Genomic DNA, 19,151 nt, shown 5'->3' with positions numbered 1-19,151 from the left:
TTCTCACTCAAATTATCAAGCTATGAAAGAAAAGAAACAAAGAAATAGACTTAAATTTCAAAGAATTCTCTTTTCAATAAGTATTATGTATTTATGAAGCAAGCAACTTAAATAATTATTCAGAAAATAAGACATAATTTGTTTTTTCCAGTGATTCCTATGTTAGGTTGGTATAGTTCTAAGAAATGGAAAAACTCAGAAAATAGTATATTTAATAGGCTGTGATTTTTTATATCATACATAATGCAAAGTATCTAAATATTATATAACTATTAAAAGAAAAATTGGATAATTATTTATTTGCAAAATTGGATTCATATATTTTTCAGAAAGTATTTTCCCAAGATGATTGAATGCTAAGTAAGGGAAGTATAGAATCTGTGTATTTGAAACAATGTCTTTAATTTTAAATACCAAGTAACATATATAATTCCATTAAAAAGTACAAAAGTCTGAGTTTCACTAATTCTGCTGTGTAAATTTAAGTAAGTTGACAAATATATAGACTATTAATTACATAAAAACAATATCCCTGTATAGTAGAATTATTAAAACTACCAGAGATTGCCTAAACAACCTGCAGATAAGTTACAGATGTTATAGAAATATGAAAGATGCATTGTAAATAGAAGAAAGTTTCATCTTAAAAATGGAATTACTTTTTTCATCAAATTAATTAATACCTAGGGATCTTTTTCAAATTATTCTTTTTTCTTATTTTACAATCCAGTTATTTTCCCTCTCCAGGTCTGCCCTCTGACTGTTTGTTCCTCATCCCCAAACTCCTACTCAATCTACATTTCCAAGAAGAATCCCCCCACATCCACCCCACGAGAGCTCCCCACTCCACAGACCTCCCCACAACATGAAACCTCAAGACTCTCAAGGGTTAGGTACATCTTCTCCCACTGAGGTCATGCCAGGCAGTCCTCTGCTGTATATGAGTCAGGGGCCTAATATCAGCTGCTATATGCAGACTGGTTTGTGACTCCATATTCATTTTGAAATTACTATGTAATCCCCAAAATGAATTAAGTTTTTGAATTTTTCTCTATACATTAAAGAAGCCATGTACCTTGTTATTTTCCTAGCAATCAAGGAAGATTTTTTTCCTTCTTTTAAGATTTGAGCACCCTCCAGAATCTCTTTATTTAATAAGTTGTAAAAAAAAATAAAAGGAGAGAAAGCTGGTCTATGATTCATATAAAACATAAGATATAATTTGAGGTTTAATGTTGTTATGAAGTAATAAAGTTATGAAGTTTATTACCTATTCATGAGTTCGTGTGTGTGTGTGTGTGTGTGTGTGTGTGTTTACATTTGATTCTAATGAATTTATTGAGCTTTTTTGGTTTCTTCGTACACAAAACTGTATCACTTCCCCCTTGAAATCTCTTGCACAAGCCATGAAAGATATACTTTGAACTTAACATTTGGACACATTTTAATTGAAATGACTATGAAGCATAAAAAGATATTTGTCATTGTCTCTAATTAAAATAATTTAAGAACTAGCTGACACTTTAAGCATTTTAATGAGCATAGTATTTCAGGTAAAAAAAGATTTAAAGCCTCCTATTTAATAAGCAAACTTATATTAATAGTAAGTCAACATTTTAGTTACACAATCTGTTCTGGTTAATTCTGTGTAGTTTATTGTCTTTCATATAAATCCAAAGTGTTTTCTTATCATTTTTTTCAATTATAATATTGCGATTCCCTATTAGAGTGGGAAAGTTTGCAGTGAAGTCTTATATTCCTATTTCATTTAAATTTACCTTTCATTTACTCTCTGTAAAGATTTTATCCAGTACCCACATTGGCTATTAAAATTCATCTGATAGATCATGAGAATTTACTTCGCAGTTCATTTTCACACCTGTACAGTGCTATCTAAATTATTTTTAACCCACAAAATATTTATCAAATGTTATATGTCAAGAACTTGTCTGGTCATGTGGATCACTCCATTGAGCAAGCAAATAAAATAAGTATAACCAATTGAAATGTGCATGTTATGATGGCATTGGTCTTAAAGTATGATATTCATAGTTTTCCACCAAATAATTGGATTTGCTATCAACAGACAGAAAAGAAGAAATACTGTGAAGTGAGAGGGAAAAATAAGTACTACAGCTACCTTTTAAAAGTAACATTTTATGCACCTTTCACACATTCAATGGAGACAGGTTTAGAGAGTGAAATTCCAAGTGTGAAGTAGTATCAACAACAGACCAGAAAAGAAACACTGGCCTAAGCCCCAGGCATTGAAAGAGTGGAAAGGTGAGAGTTTCAATAAGTAAGATAGAGAAAATGACAGTTCTTGTCTTCTATCCAAATTTGTTATTTATGAATAGTTGGGTGTGCCAGTATATATAAGACATACATGGTCCAGAGCCAGATATATGATCCCATCAACTAATATTACTTGTAGTTGTGAAGAGTCACATGGGTACAAGGGTTCAACATTTAAGACTACCTGGGTTCAACAGTTAAGATTACTTACAACTCTAGCTCCAAGATGATCTGAGTTAGATCCTTGGTAGAAGACAAAAACTGACTTTCATAAGTGATTCCTTCCTTTATAAGCATGCCATGTCATGTGCAATGAACACACACACACACATACGCACACACACACACACACAAATACATAAATAAATAATGAAAATTTAAAAAAATCAGAAACAATAAACCATTAAGCCTTTCTATTCGTATCTCACTTATTTTATAATAATAAAAGATTAATTATTTCATTGTATATATTAAATTTTGCTTCCAAATATGCATTTTGATGGGTATGCATACAAATATATATTTAATATATAAATAGTGTCAAAATTAATATTCCCTATACCAAGTGAGAGTGTACCATATGACTTGTAGTTTACATCATATTAACATAATGTGTGTGTGTATATATATATATAAAGGGAATATATAATTAATAAATCAGCAGTTATTTAGAAAGTTTTCCTCGATTTTTTTATTGGATATTTTATTTATTTACATTTCAAGTGTGATCCACTTTCTGGTTTCCTCTCCAGAAACCTCTGTCTCATCCTCCCTCTCCCAACTTCTATGAGGGTGCTCCCCATCCACCCACCCCTTCCTACTCCCTGTGCTGACATTCCCTTATGATGGGGCATTGAGCCTTCCAAAACCAAGGGCCTCTCCTCCCATTGATGTCCACCAAGGCCATTTCTCTGCCACATATGCGGCTGGAGCCATGGGTCCCTCCATGTGTACGCTTTGGTTGGTGGCTTAGTCCCTCGGAGCTCTAAGGTATCTGGCTTGGTTGATATTGTTGTTCTTCCTATGGATTGCAAACCCCTTCAGTGCCTTCAGTTCTTTCTCCAATTACTCCACTGGGGACCCCGTACTCATGTAAGACATAATAGAAATTCAAATATAATTTAATGTGGATGATAAAATAAAACTTTATAGCAATGATAAACAATTGATAATCGAGAAAATATCAAAATCAGTTTTGATTAATTTGAATATATATGAATATATTTATATGAATTTGAATATATTTATATGTATTTGAATATATATAATAATTTGATTTTTTTAATTGAATATCGTCCTCATTTACATTGCCAATGGTAAAAACTTTCCAGATATCCCCCCTCCCCTAAGACCACAAGCCCCTATCCCTCTTCCCTCCCCATACCTCCATGTATATGCCTCTCCACCCAACACACTCGCCCCCCCCATTCCCTTTGTTGGGGCCTCTATGAGCCTTTACCTGACCGAGGACCATTCCTCCCACTGATGCCCCAAAACTCTTTCCTCTGCCACATTTTGCCCCTTTATTGATCGTTCAGTCCCTGGAAGACTTGGGGCATCTGGGTGGCCAAAAGCATTGTTCTTCCCATGGGGCTCTAAACCCCTTCAGCAACTCTAGACCATCCACCAGCTGGACCATCCTCCATTTGGGACCAGTGCCCAGTCCAATAGTTGCTTGCTAGCATCTGCCTCTGTATTTGTAAGGCTCTGGCAGGGCTTCTCCAGAGACAACCATGGCATGCTCCTTTTGGTATGCTCTTGTTATCGTCCATAAACATATTGGGGTTTGGTGACTGTTTACAGGATGAATCCCCAGGTAGGGCAGTCTCTGGGTGGCCTTTACTTCAGTCTCTGCTCCACATATTGTCTCCCTTATTGCTCCTGTGACTGTCATCCTAAGCGAGGCAACCCAATCACAAAAGAACACACATGGTACGTACTCAATAATAAGTGAATGTTAGCCCAAAACCTCAAAATAAAAAAAGTTACAATTCACCCTGCACAGGAAGCTCAAGAAGAAGGAGGACTTAAGTGAGGGTGCTTTGGTTCCTCTACGAAAGGGAACAAAATAATTTGAGAATTTTGCTGTAAATACTTTTTTCCTCTGTCATTTTAGTATTCACATATTTTTTGTTCATCTCATAATTTTATCCTTAATTCTCTTTTTGTCAGTATTTATTCACTTTAATTTGTTATTCTCTAAAATGACATTCAGAAAAATAGACCCATATTAATTTACAAAAAGTCACTTTAAACTAGAACCTGTGGTGTGTGTGTGTGTGTGTGTGTGTGTGTTTGCATGCGTATGTGAGTATGTGTGTTTCTGTATTTTTCCCTCCTAATATAGGCATTATATACAGCAATGTTAATTTCTTTATCATGCTTTTGTATTAACAGTTACTTAAAATGATCATAAAATATTAAAAAATCTGCAAATATCAGCCATTATTTTCACCTATAATTTCACAGACTGTATATAAATATTAACATATAATAGGTGTTATGTAACTGACCGTTTTAATACCAATAACATAATTTAATGATGTACCTTGGAAGTTAGTTTTTTGTTTATTACTGTGTCATTTGTATTCTACATCTTACAAATTCAATTAGAGTGAACCTGAGATTTCATTTCCTATTTCTTTCTCTTAACTTGGTGCTCAGTGGGTTTGTTCAGTAGATGTATATTTTTATTACTTAGACATGTTCAACTGTTTTTCCTTTTTACCCACTTGAAGTTATCTTTCTAAATTGAATTTATACATTTTAAGGCAGATTAAGACATTTTAAATATTTATTTTTATTTCTCTATAGATGTGTGCATCTGTCAGTGTGTCTGAGAAGTTTTTATATGTCGGTCCTTGCTGGAGTTAGAATTACAGGTAGTTGGGAATAAACCAATAATAGTGCTGGAAACCAATTTAGGGTCCACAATGCATTCTGCAATATTAAACCCTAAATCATATCCTCAGTCAATTACTTGAATTTTTATTTATGCTAATGAATCAAAAATCAACAGAATTTTGATTTCTGACTAGCTCACTATACATTTGATAAGCCTCCATCCATTTTTCCCACATTTCTGTTTTTGTTTTCTAATTATCCTTTGCATTTGGTGTTTGCATTTGAGTGTATGTATGTATGTATGTTTGTATGTTTATGTTGAGATCACTTGTCTATGTCTATTGATTTTTTTATCAATAAATTTATTTTGACAGGATTTCTCACTGAACTCATAGCTCAATCAATGATCAAAGTTTGTTAACTAATCAACTTTGCTTGAAAATCTGCCTGTTAACATATTGAGTTTAATAGTTATAAATAAGTACCCTCATGTGTGTCATTTATTGAGCATTGCAAATTCACTCTCAATTCCTAGCACATGTACAACAAATGCTTCACTAACTGAATGGTTTTTGCTGCTTCATTTTTATGTTTTAATTTTCTCAAAAGCTTCCAAAAAGCTTAGAAGTAGTTCCTTTGGCATAGCAGCCATGAAGCTGGAAAAAATCTTCTACCACTTATTAATCTGTTTCTTGTCTTAATTTTGCCTTATATTTTCTGATCTTAAGGTATGTACTGAAAGGTTTGCATTAAGAATATGATCAGCTTGATTGTTTGCCATGTGTGCTCTGATTCATATTTTTAGCAAGTTCACATACATTGTGATATGTTCTGAACTTATTAAGTGATTTAAGCCATATTGCTCTCATTTTTAATATGAAAATTATATATTTCACATGAAAAAACAAGATACAATAAAACAGGGCAAACACCACCTTATTGATGCTAGATAAAACATCCTGATGGAGAGAAAAAGACCCTATGTCCTAGCAACAGCCTGGGTCATTAAGGGAACTGCAGAGGACATCCCCAGGCAACAATTCAAATTAACAGAACCCAATTCCTTCATAAGAATAATCCCTGGCTACAAAAAGTGTACAGTTCAGTTTCCATTTCCACCACGACTAAGAATCCTCAATAGGGTCCCCCTTCTAGATTGGAGGAAGTTTCCACTGGACTAGGTTTATCACTCCCCAAAGCCCTATAATTCTAGCAGTGTCTTTGTATACTCTCCCCCTCCCTCCTCTAACCTGATCCTTCCATCTCCAGTACTCACCTGTACCCATGCAAAATACAATTTATTCGAATCTGCCTTTCTAGGGAAATCCATGGTTCTCCCATAGAGTCCTCCTCTGACTCTAATGTCTATGAGCATGTAGATTTTAGCTTGATTATCATTTACTTAACAGCTAATGTCTACTTATAAGTGAATAAATAACATGTTTATTTTTCTGGCTCACTCTTAGCTCACTCAGGATGTTGTTTTTATTGATGCATCCATTTGCTTGCAAATTTTATGGTATCAGTTTTGAAAACACCTATATATTACTCTATTATATAAGTGTACCATATTCTCTTCTGTTGAGAGACATTTATCTAGGTTGTTTCTAGATTCTGGCTATGATGGAAAAAAAGCTGCAATGAATGAAACTGAGCAAGGGTCCTTGTGGTAGGATGGAGTGGAGTGTCCTTTGGATATATGCCCACAAACGGTCTATATGTATCTTGAGGAAGATTGATTCCCAAGTGCCTGGGGAACAGGCATATTGATCTCCATAGGGGCTGTACAAGTTTGCACTCCCATCAGTAACAAAAGGGTGATCCCTTGCTTCATATACTTACTAATATAACCTGTCACTTTTGTTACTGATCTTAGACATTCTGAAAATTGTAAAAATGAATCTCAATGTAATTTTGATTTCATTTCCCTAATGGCTAAGGGCGGTTACTCTTACTTTAACTGTTTTTCAGCCATTTGAGACTTCCCTGTTCTCTCTTTAAACATGCACCCTATTTTCAATTGGATTATTTGGCTTTTGGTAGCTGGTTTTTGAGAGTTATTTATACATTTTGGATATTAGTCTCCTATCAGATATGGAGTTGGTAACAATCTTCCCATTCTGTAGTCTATTGCTTTGTCTGAATATTGCATTTCAAAATCTTTTCTGTTTAATGAGGTTTCCTTTATTAATTGTTCATCTTGTTGCCTATGTTATCATTGTTCTACTCAGAAAGTCATTTCCTGTCTATGAATTCAAGGATGCTCCTCAGTTTCTCTTTATTTGGTTCAGTGTATTCTGTTTTATGTTGAGGCCTTTGATCCAGATGGACTTGAGTTTTAAACATGGTGGTTAGTATAATAAATTTCCATTCTTCTACATTCATACTACTAGTTTGTTCAGCACTATTACTTGAAGAAGCTTGCTTTTTTTCACTGTGTATTACTAGACTATTTATCAAGAATCTGATGTCCATTAGTGTGTGGAATGGATCCTGTTTTTAGCATACTTTCTACTAGTTTGTATCTTTTGGGGTATAATTGACACCATTGATAATGTTTGGGTGTGAGTAAATATATGTCTCTGTGTATGTGTGTACTCCCATTCCTTCGATTTTGCTGGTCTGATTTTGCTGAATATTCTCTGTGTTTTCATGCTTGTCGTTTATCTACATAGGTTGGAATTTGACTTCTATCAACTTCTCTGCAGCTAGATACTTAGAAATTTTCAGAAACACAATTTCTATGTTGTATCTTCAATGTCTAACATTCTCTTTCACCTCTTGTGTTCTGTTAGTAATGTTCACGTCTGTAGATCATATTTGAATTCCTAAAATTTTCACTTTCAGAATTCCCTGCTGGAATTTTGTTTTGTTTTATTTTGTTTTGTTTGGTTCATTCTGTTTTCATATTTGGGTCTTAAACATTTCCTTACACTGCTTTTATTTTTTGTATTTCTTGAAGGGCCTTATTCATTTTCTCTTTAAGGACATCTATCATCTTCACACGGGCAGTTTTAATGTCTTTTTTTTTTTCTTGTGCTTCTTCTATGTCAGAATATTCAGGGCCTGCTGTGGTAGGATAGCTGGAGTCTAGTGAAGACATACTACCCTGTTTTTTGTTGTGTCTTTGTGCTGGCATCTAGGCATCAGAGATTGGGTTAATTTTAGTTCTAGGTGCAGATTTCTAGATTTGTCTTCCTTCTTTGGATGGGTGCTTTGTTCCTTGGTTTACTTTTCCTGTCTAGATTTTTGGTGAGAGGGATGCAAGTGTGTGTCCTATTAGAATATTTTCTTTGGAACTGATAGTTAAGGTCAACTGGGGCTACCAATTGCAATGTTTTTCTGTATATTGGGAGCAGACTCTTAGGAATGTGGATAGAGTCCAGGTATGAGGGAATTCACAGGAGGGAGTAGAGCAGATCGTTCAAGAATGGTACACTTATCTGATCTTAGAATGGGGATAGAAAGGCACAAGAGGTTACCAGAGAGATTCTCCTAAAGCATTGGGAATGAGACTGCTGGGTTGCAAATAGAGGAAGTAAAAGAGAGGGGAGAATTCTATATATAACCTACCTGTTTTCTTGGCAGAAGTTGTTTCTTTGCTAATGGAGAATGCTTGCTGTATTTGGTGCTGAGATACAGCAACAAGTAGAGAAGGGAGAAAGAGAAACATAAGCATCAACCCAGATATAAATCCTTTGACCCACAATATGCCCTGGCTATAAGATATGCAAGGGTATTGATAGTACAAATCTTGTGTAAGTAGCCAACTGATATCTACTTTGGCTTAAGTCTAACTCTATAATATAAATATACTTGACCCTGCTTTGTCAGAGTCTAGATATTCTAAAAACCCAGGGTAAAAATATATACTACTTTTCTAAATAGCATACCTTAAAATGAATTCTATGATAATCTTTCTTCCTGCTACACTTATTGAGCTTTGCCTGATTCAGCCATCATCAGTGATTTGGTTTTGTGTGTCAACTTGACACAAGTTAAAGTTATCAAAGAGAAAGGAGGCTTAGATGAGGGGGTACCTTCATGAGATCCAGCTGTAAGGAATTTTCTCAATTAAAGGAATATGGGGCAGCCCATTGTGGGTGGTACCATGCTTAGGCTAGTTGTCCTGGGTTGTATTAAAAGACAGGCTGAGCAATTCAGGGAATGCCCACCAGTATGCAGCATACCTCCATGGCTTCTGCAGCAGTTGCTGCTTCCAGGATCCTTTCTTATTTGAGTTCCTGTCCTGTCATCTTTCAATAATGAATAGTAATAGTGAAATATAAGCTAAATAAACCCTCTTCTCTCAAACTTGTGTTTTGGTAATAGTGTTTTGTCCTAAGCAATAAAAATCTTAAGTAAGTCAGATCGAAAAGCTTCCTGCAACAGATAAATCCAGACACTCACAGTCAGATATTATGCTGAAAGAGACTATGGAATACACAGTTGCAAGGATGACTGCATCAAAGCACCTTAAGAGCTTAAAGAACCCCTTGGAAGAAGAGGCAGAAAAAGTGCAGAAGCCAGAGGGAATATATGACACCAGGGAATAAGACCTTCTAAGTCAACTGAGCAAATATCATATAAATTCGCAGAGACTGAAGCAGCAAATACAGAGCCTACGTGTATCTGCACTGTGGCCTCTGAATACATATTATAGCTTTCAGTTAGTCTTTTAATCAGACTCCTTAGTGTGTGAACAACTGGTTCTCTAATTCTTGTGTTTATTTATTGCCAGTGCTCTTTTCCTTAAGACATGTGTTTGTGTTGTCTTGTCCAGTTGTTATGCAATGTGTTGCTGTTGTTGTTTGCTTGTTTTTGTTCTGTTGCATCTTATTGTGGTTTTTTTTTTTTGTCTTGTTTGGATGTTATCTTCTGGAAACCTGTACTTTCATAATTCAATACAGAAAAGAATTAGGGCCAGAAGGAAGGATGGTCAGGAAGGACTGGTAAGAGTAGAAATGGGGAAAATATTGCCAAAATATGCTGAATGGGAAAAGAATCTATTTTTAGTAAATGAAAAAATGTAATAGAATAGATATGAAAACAGAATTCATTTATTTCTGCTGCCTCTAAGAAACATACGTAAATTCCTCAATCGACATCACAGCAAGGAAAAGAATGGAAATAGATATTCCAAGCAAACTTACCTAAGTTGCAAACTGGAATTGCCATTTTAGTATGTGATAAAGTAAATTTCAAAGTAAAACTAATCCAAAGAGATAGGAAAGAATACCACACTGATCAAAGAAAAAATCAGCCAAGATGAAAGTTTAATTCTGGGTTTAATCACAATATTTAATGACAGATACAAGTATATAATATCATGGCATCAACATGAGTTGATAAACTAAATAGACATAATTTCAATGCTATAATAAGAGGAATTAGATCAAATTTTCAGCATTTGATTCACATACAAAATCAACTTATAGAGCATTAATCATCTCCCAGAACTGATCAGTCTGCAGAAGTAAATCATTTCTTTTTTAAAAAAAGACGAACACTTTCCCTGGTTCTAGGTAATGACGACAACAAACATCTCTTACAGTTAAGTCTTTTTCTGCAACAACAAAATGGACATGCAAATATTGCAAAAACTCGAGTATGCTGAGAAAAGTGCATCTCTACAGTATTCAGTTTTGCTATTTAATTTCATTTTATTTGTTTGTGTATTTTCTCTGCATATAATATACACCATGTGAGTAACCATGTTAGTCTAGATATTCTAGAGTTAAGAAAAGAGCATCAGACCTCCTGGGCCAATTCAGATGTCCCACAATAAGAGACAGAATACAGAAAATGTGTTTCATTTACAGAATGGAATATTGTTCAGTTTTAAAAAGAGAGTCATTATGAATATTTCATGCAAAAGATAAAACTAGAAAATACTGCTCTCAGTAAGGTAACACAGACCTTAAAGAACATTCATGGTATATACTCGCTGACAAATTGCTATTATCTGTAAATCACAAAATATCCATGATACACTCCATAAACCATAATGAATTAAGAAGAAAGGCTCAAGTGAAAATTCTTCAGTCCCACTTAGAAGAGGTAACAAAATAATCTTGGAAGGAAGAGGGAAAGAATGAGCATGGGTAGGAGAAGGAGGAGAAGGTAAAGTAAAGGCAGGATCAGGTATTGTAGGAAGAGGAGAGAGGCCCAGAAGTCCAGGAGAATGAAATGAAATATACAGCTTCCAGAGATATGGTTAGAGAAAACCTCTAGAAAGTCATCCTAAAGCAAAAGAATATACCTTCTTCTTAGCACCACATGGTACCTTCTCCAAAACTGACCATATAACTGGTCACAAAACAGGCCTCAACAGATCCAAGAAGAGAGAAATAAATCCATGAATCATATCAGATCACCACAGATTAAGGCTGCTTTTTAATACCAACACAAACAACAGAAAACACTCATACACTTGGAAGCTGAACAATGCTCTACTCAATGATTACTCGGTTTAGAAAGAAATAAAGAAGAAATTAAAGACTACTGAGAATGTAATGTATGAAGACACATCATACAAACACTTATGGGACACAATGAACACAGTAGTAAGAGGAAAACTCATAGCTCTAAGTGCCTCCAAAAAGAAACTGGAGAGAGCATACACTATCAGCTTGACAGCACACATGAAAGCTCTAGAACAAAAAGAAGCAAAGACACCCAAGAGGAGTTGACTGCAGGAAATAATCAAACTTTGGGCTGAAATCAATCAAGTAGAAACAAAAAGAACTATACACAGAATCAACAAAACCTGGAGCTGGCTCACTGAGAAAATCAACAAGATAGATAGATCCTTAGCCAGACTAGCCAGAGGGCACAGAGACAGTATCCAAATTGATAATATCAGAAATGAAAGGAAGACATAACAATGGAAACTGTGGAAATTCAAAAAATCATCAGATTCTATTACAAAAACTTTTACTCAAGAAAATTGGAAAATCTGCATGAAATGGGCAACTTTCTAGGCAGATACCAGGTGCTGAAGTTAAAACAAGAGCTTCTAAAACAGTCCCATAACCCCTAAAGAAATAGAGGCTGTAATTAATATTTTCCCAACCAAGAAAAAAAAGCACAGGAACAGATGGGTTTAGTGGAGAATTCTATCAGGTTTTCAAAGAAGACCTAATACGAACACTCTTCAAACCACAAAATAGAAACAGAAGGAACACTACCAATTCTTTCTATGAAGCCACAATTAAGCTTATGCCTAAACTGCATAAATACCAAACAAAGAAAGAGGACTGCAGACCAATTTCCCCAGTAAATATCAGTGTAAAAATACCCAATATAATTCTTGCAAACCAAACCCAAGAATACATTAATATGATAATTCACCAAGATCAAATAGGCTTCCTTCCAGTGAGGCAGGGATGGTTCAATATACAGATATCCATCAGTGCAATCCACTACATAAACAATCACAGTGAAAAATTCCCAGAAGATCATTTCATTAGATGCTGAAAAGGCATTTGAAAAAAATTGAGCATCTCTTCATGTTAAACGTCTTGGAAAGATCAGAAATTCAAGGCTCATAAATAAACATAGTAAAAGCCACATATAGCAAACCAGTAGTAGCCAACATCAAACTAAATGGAGAGAAACTTGAAGCAATCCCACTAAAATCAAGGACTAGACAAGACTGCCCACTCTCTCCCTATTTATTCAATATAGTATTTGATGCTGTAGAAAGAGAAATTGGACAACAAAAGGAGGTCAAATGGATACAAATCGGAAAGGAAGAAGTCAAGCCATCACTATTTGCAGATCATTTACTTAAGTGACCACAAAATTGAATCAGAGAACTCCTAAATCTGATAAACAATTTCAGCAAAGTGGCTGGATATAAAATTAATTCAAACAAACATGTAGCCTTCCTTTACTCAAAGGATAAACAGGCTGAGAAAGAAATTAGGGAAATGGCACCATTCACAATAGTCACAAATAATATAGAATATCTTGGTGTGACTGTAACCAAACACGTGACAGATCTATATGGGAAGAACTTCAAGTCTCTGAAGAAAGAAATCAAAGATCTCAAAAGCTGGAAAGATCCCCTGTGCTCATGGATTGGCAAGATTAATATTGTAAAAAAAATAAAAAATGGTGATTTTTGTCAAAAGAAATCTACAGATTCAGTACAATCCCCACCAAATTCCAAATCAACTAATTCTTCATATCATTAGAGAGAACAATTTGCAAATTCATTTGGAATAACAACAACAACAGCAAATACAAAAACAAAAACAGGATAGTGAAAACTATTCTCAACTTCTAGGGGAATCACCATACCTGATATCAATCAGTATCCCAGAGCAATAGGGATAAAACAGTATTGTATTGGTACAGATTCAGGTGGAAAGGTCAATGGAATAGAATTGAACCGACACACACATGAAACTAGAAACCTATGGTCACTTGATCTTTGACAAAGGAAATAAAACCATCCTGTGAAAAAAGACAACATTTTAACAAATAGTGCTGGTCCAACTGGCCATCAATATGTAGAAAAAATGCAAACATACCTATTCTTATCTCCTTAGACAAAGCTCATGTCCAAGGGGATCAAGCACCTCCACATAAAATCAGATACAATGAAATGTATAAAGGAGAAAGTGGAGAAGAGCCTTGAACACAGGGGTATGGGGAAAATTTCCTGAACAGAACACCAATGGCTTATGATCTAAGATCAAAAATTAACTAATGGGACCTTCTAACATTGCAAAGCTTCTGTAAGACAAAGGACACTGTCAATAGAACAAAACAACAACCAACAGATTAGGAAAAGATCTTTACAAATCCTATATCTGATAGAGGCCTAATATCCAATATATTCAAAGAACTCAAGAAGTTAGACTCCAGAGAATGAAATAACCCTGTTAAAAATGGGGTAGAGAATTAAAAAAGAATTTTCAACTCAGGAATATTTTATAGCAGAGAATCACCTAAAGAAATGGTCAATATCCTTAGTTGTCAGGGAAATGCAAATCAAAACAATCCTGAGAGTCTCCCTCACACCAGTCAGAATGGCTAAGATTAAAAGCACAGGTGACATCAGATGCTGGTGAAGACATGGAGAAAGAGGAACACTCATCCATTGTTGGTAGGATAGTAATCTGGTGGTTCCTCAGAAAATTAGACATAATATTACCTGAGGAACCAGCTATGCCATTCCTAGGCATATATTCAAATGATTCTATAACATATAACTAGGGAATATGCTCCACTATGTTCATAGCAGCCTTATTTATAATAGCCAAAAGCTGGAAGTAACCCCAGTGTCCTTCAACAGAGGAAAAGATACAGAAAAGGTGGTACATTTACACAGTAGACTACTCAGCTATGAAAACAATGGACTTATGAAATTTTAGATAAATGGATGATACTAGAAAATATCGTCTAGTATGAGGTAACACAATCACAAAAAACACACATTATATGCACTCCCTGATAAGTGGGTATTAGGCCAAAAACTCAGAATTCTCAAGATACAATTCACAGACCACATGAAGCTCAAGTAGAAGAAGACCAAAATTTGGGTATTTGGGTCCTTCTTAGAAAGTGGAATACAATATTCACCAGAGCAAATATTGAGACAAAGTATACAGTCATCAAAACACTATTTTTGATGTCAAGATAATTCTTGGTGAAAGGAGCCTGATATAGTTGTCTCCTGTCCTTACAAATATAGAGAAGGACGCTCACAGCCAACTTTTGGACTGAGTAGATGGTCCCAAGGGAGGAGGTAAAAGACTGAAGGAGCTGAAGGGGTTTGCAACCCCATAGGAAGAACAACAATATCAATCAACCAGACCTCCCAGAGCTTCCATGGACTAAGCCATCAACCGAGGAGTACACATGACTGCAGCTTCATTAACATCCTCATAGAAGAAGGGAGAGGAGGGAATGAGACAGGGCATTTCCAAGATGGGGAAAACTGGGAAAGCAGATAACATTTGAAATGTAAATAAAGAAAATATCCAGTAAAAATAAAAAGGCCCAAAATACTGGGATCGGGGAGACTCCCAGGACTCAATGAGAAAGCTCAATTCTTATCATCTATATTCTAAATTGTAGAACACTCAAGTTTGGAAAAAAAGGGAAAGAGAATAGCTTAAATTGCACATTGAACTTTACACAGTGATAGTGGGAAATGTCTGCCAATAGACAAGTCATCCAGACAAAAACTAAATGAATAAATGGTGGAGTGAATGAAAGTTATAAATCAAACTACCTAACAGGTATTTATAGTGTAAGCCACACAATCACAAAATAATATTTCTTGTTCTCAGACACTGAGAAAATTCTCTCCAAAATTTAGCACTCACTGAGACACAAAACAAGTCTCAACAGATATAAGAAAACTGAAATAATGCCACATTTCTTTTTGAGTACCACAGTTTTAAATCTGTATATCAACCACAGAAAGAACAGAAAGCTTACAAACTCATGGAAGCTTAATAACGCAACAGTGAGTGAAAAATAGGTTAAGAGTGAAATTAATAAATAAGTAAACACTTTTAAAATTGAATGGAAAAGAATATATACCCAGATTTAGAGGGCACAATGAAGGTAGTTATAAGAGGCAAGTTCATAACTATGAGTTTTAAATATAAATATTGGAGAGATCTCATATGAGTAACTTTATAGCACACCTGAAAACCACAGAGAAAAAAAAAGGAATCCAACCTCAAAAAAGTAAATGATAGGAAATAGTCAAACTCAAGGATGAAATCAATAAAACAAACAAATGCACATATAGACACACACACACACACACACACACACAGAGAGAGAGAGAGAGAGAGAGAGAGAGAGAGAGAGAGAGAGAGATTATCACAATTACAAAGAATTAAGTAAAGAAAGACTTGTTTCTTTGAGAAAATCAATAAGATTGACAAATCCTTACCCCAATTAACCTAAAGTCAGAGAGGAATTAATCAAATGAAAAATTAGAATGAAAAAGGGGACATAATGAAAGACACAGAAGGAAATTGGGGAATCATAAGGACATTGCTTAAAAACCTGTTCTTACCCCAAATTAGAAAATCTACATGAAACATATTTTCTCAATACACACCACTTACCAAAGTTAAATCAATATCTGAGAAGCAAATTAAGCAGACATATAACCTATAGTAAAACAGAAGCAATAAATAAATTCTTTTGTTTTTATTTTAACTTGGTTTCCTTTATTTTTTAATTTGGACAATTTCAAAAATGCATACAATATATTGTGAACATATTGACTTTCTCTTATTCTTTATATCCTCTTCTTAGTTCGTTTGTTTTTATTGATTATTTTATTTATTTACAGTTCAAATGTTATCCCCTTTCCCAGTTTCTCCACCACAAGCCCGCTTTCCTCCTCTTCCCTGCCTCCTCTCTGAGAGTCCCCCCCCCCCCCAGTTCTCTTAAACGCACAAGAAAACACAACAAACAAGCAAACCCAGGGCCAGGTTGTTTCAGTGCAAAATTCTATCATCATTTTAAAGAAAAATTTATCAAAATACTCCAGAAATGACTCTACAAAATTGAAACAGAAATATCACTTCTCAAATTGATTCCTGAGCTCTCAGAGCTTTTTTTTATACCAAACCACATAATGAACCAATAAAGAATGAGAATTAGAGACTAATTTGTCTGTGAACACAGATGGACAAACAGTCAATAAATACTTCCAAACCAAAAAAAAAAAAAAAAAAAAAAAAAACTCATGAAAAACATCATATACCATGATCATAGAGTTTTAATTCTAGAGATTCAGGAAAGGTTAAACTTAATTAAAATCAATAAATGTAACCAATCTTGCAACCAAACTGAAAGACAAAAATCATGTGGGCATCTCAGTATATTAAGGAATATCCTTTGACAAAAGGTATACATATTCATGGTAGAATTCTTAGAAAGATCAAGGAATCAAGGAACATATCTTAACATAATAAAAGCCATTTACTTCAAGGACTTTGCCAATATCAACTTAAATGAAGGAGCTATAAAGCAATTCCACTAAAAGCAAAAGCAAGAAAACATTGTTGAGCCCATAACTCTTCAAAATAGTTAAGACTTAAAGTCTTACCCAGAGCTATAATAAAACTGAAAGACTTCAAGAAAACACAAATATTAAAGGAAAAGTCAAAGTATTTTTATATTCTGGTGATATGGTAGTCTACATAGGTGACCCAAAGAATTCCACTGGGAAAGTCCTACAGTTGATACACACTTTTAACAAATTAGCTGAATAGAAATTTAAACATTCAAAACTAAGTAACCCTCCTCTATATAGATGACAAAGGTTGAGAAAAATATCAAGGAAACAACCTTTCATAATATCCTTTAATAATACAAAATATCTTGGAATAATTCAGTTAGAGTCTAAGAATCATTGAAAAATGGCAACCTGGACTCACATAGAATGCAAATGCAAAGAGCCATTATTCAGCTGAATTTCCTGTGTGAAGGGGTCTCCCCATTTGGAAATGGAGACACCTGGTGGACTTGCAGGCCCAGTTTTTATTTTCAGTTGGGGGAATTATGGGGGAGCGGGGTATGTGCATTTATTTATTTAGCTATGTTTTCTTACATCAGGCCAAATGACAAGGTGTTCATGCAGCTATGGATGGCTAGCCACAAGTTCCTGGATCCAAGTTCTCAATTATGGGAGACAGAAACTTAGGCCTAGTCTTCCAAACTGCTATTTTACAGTCTGTGATGTCATAAGCAGAGCTCTGGCTATCTCAGTCCTCTCAACTCTAACCAAGTAAGTGAGAGACTTTAATGATACAAAATTTAAATGAAGATATTGAAGAAAGAAATTGATGATGATAGAGAGACATTCCATGCTTGTTGATCAATAAACTTAAAACAGTAAAAATGACCATCACCAAAAGCAAACTACAAATTTACTGCAATCCCTATCAAATTTTCAGCACTATTTTTCAGAGATATTGAAAGGACAATTTTCAGCTTCAAATGGAAACACACACATACATACAAATATACACACACAACATACAGCAAGCAAACAAATAGAACAGTATAGTTAAAACAGTCCTGAATAATTAAAGAACCTTTTTCTGTTTTGTGAAATAGTTTGAAGAAGTTGATAATATCATCCTGAGGTGATATGACAGACCCAGAAAGACATACATGGTATGTACTTGCTTATTATTAGACATTAGACATAAAGTTCAGGAATACTGAACAATCCACAGACACAAAGAAACTAACTAATAAGGAGGGCCCAGGGGAGAATGTGTGGATCTCAATCAGAAATGGAAACAACATAGTAGTCAGTGGTAGATAGCAAGAAAGAAGTGGGTAGGAAAGCGTGTAGGGGAGTGTATGGGGCTGGAGATCAAGTGTAGGGGATGAGTGCAGAAGAGAGCTAGGACTAAGAACAGTTATCAATGGGGAGCATCTCTGTGACCACCTGGAGAACATGGATGGGGGAGGATACAGGGAGTCTATGTGGGTAACTCCACCTGAGATCTCTACCTGAGGGATATACAGCCAGTCATGTCTTCCAGTAGAAGGAGGCAGTCATCAATTCACCCATAGTCTTCAAACCAATATTATCCCAGACAACAAGATGCACAGAGATAAAGATTGAGCAGAAACTGAGGGAATGTTCAACCAATGACTGTCCCAACTTGAGACCCATTTCATGGAGGAGAACCAATCTCTGACATTATTAGTGATACTCTGATATCCTTGCAGGCAGCAACTCACCATGACTGTCTACTGATTGTTTGTATTCAGTGGCAGAAGGTAATAGATTCAGAGACCCATAGCCAAACATCAGGCAGAGTTTAGGGTGTCCTGAGGAACAATGAGGGATAGAGTTGAGGAAGACAGAGGGGCAAAGCCACAATACAAAACCCTGTCTTGAAATACCCAAAACAAACAAACTAATTAATTAACAATGAACAATTAATTAATTAACATAGGCAAGTAGACCTTCATGTTGAAGAGGATTATAGTAAGAAATATAGTCT

The sequence above is a fragment of the Apodemus sylvaticus genome, chromosome 2 (genome assembly GCF_947179515.1).
Source record: "Apodemus sylvaticus chromosome 2, mApoSyl1.1, whole genome shotgun sequence".
Lineage (NCBI taxonomy): Eukaryota > Metazoa > Chordata > Mammalia > Rodentia > Muridae > Apodemus > Apodemus sylvaticus.
This window is presented reverse-complemented; position numbering follows the sequence as displayed.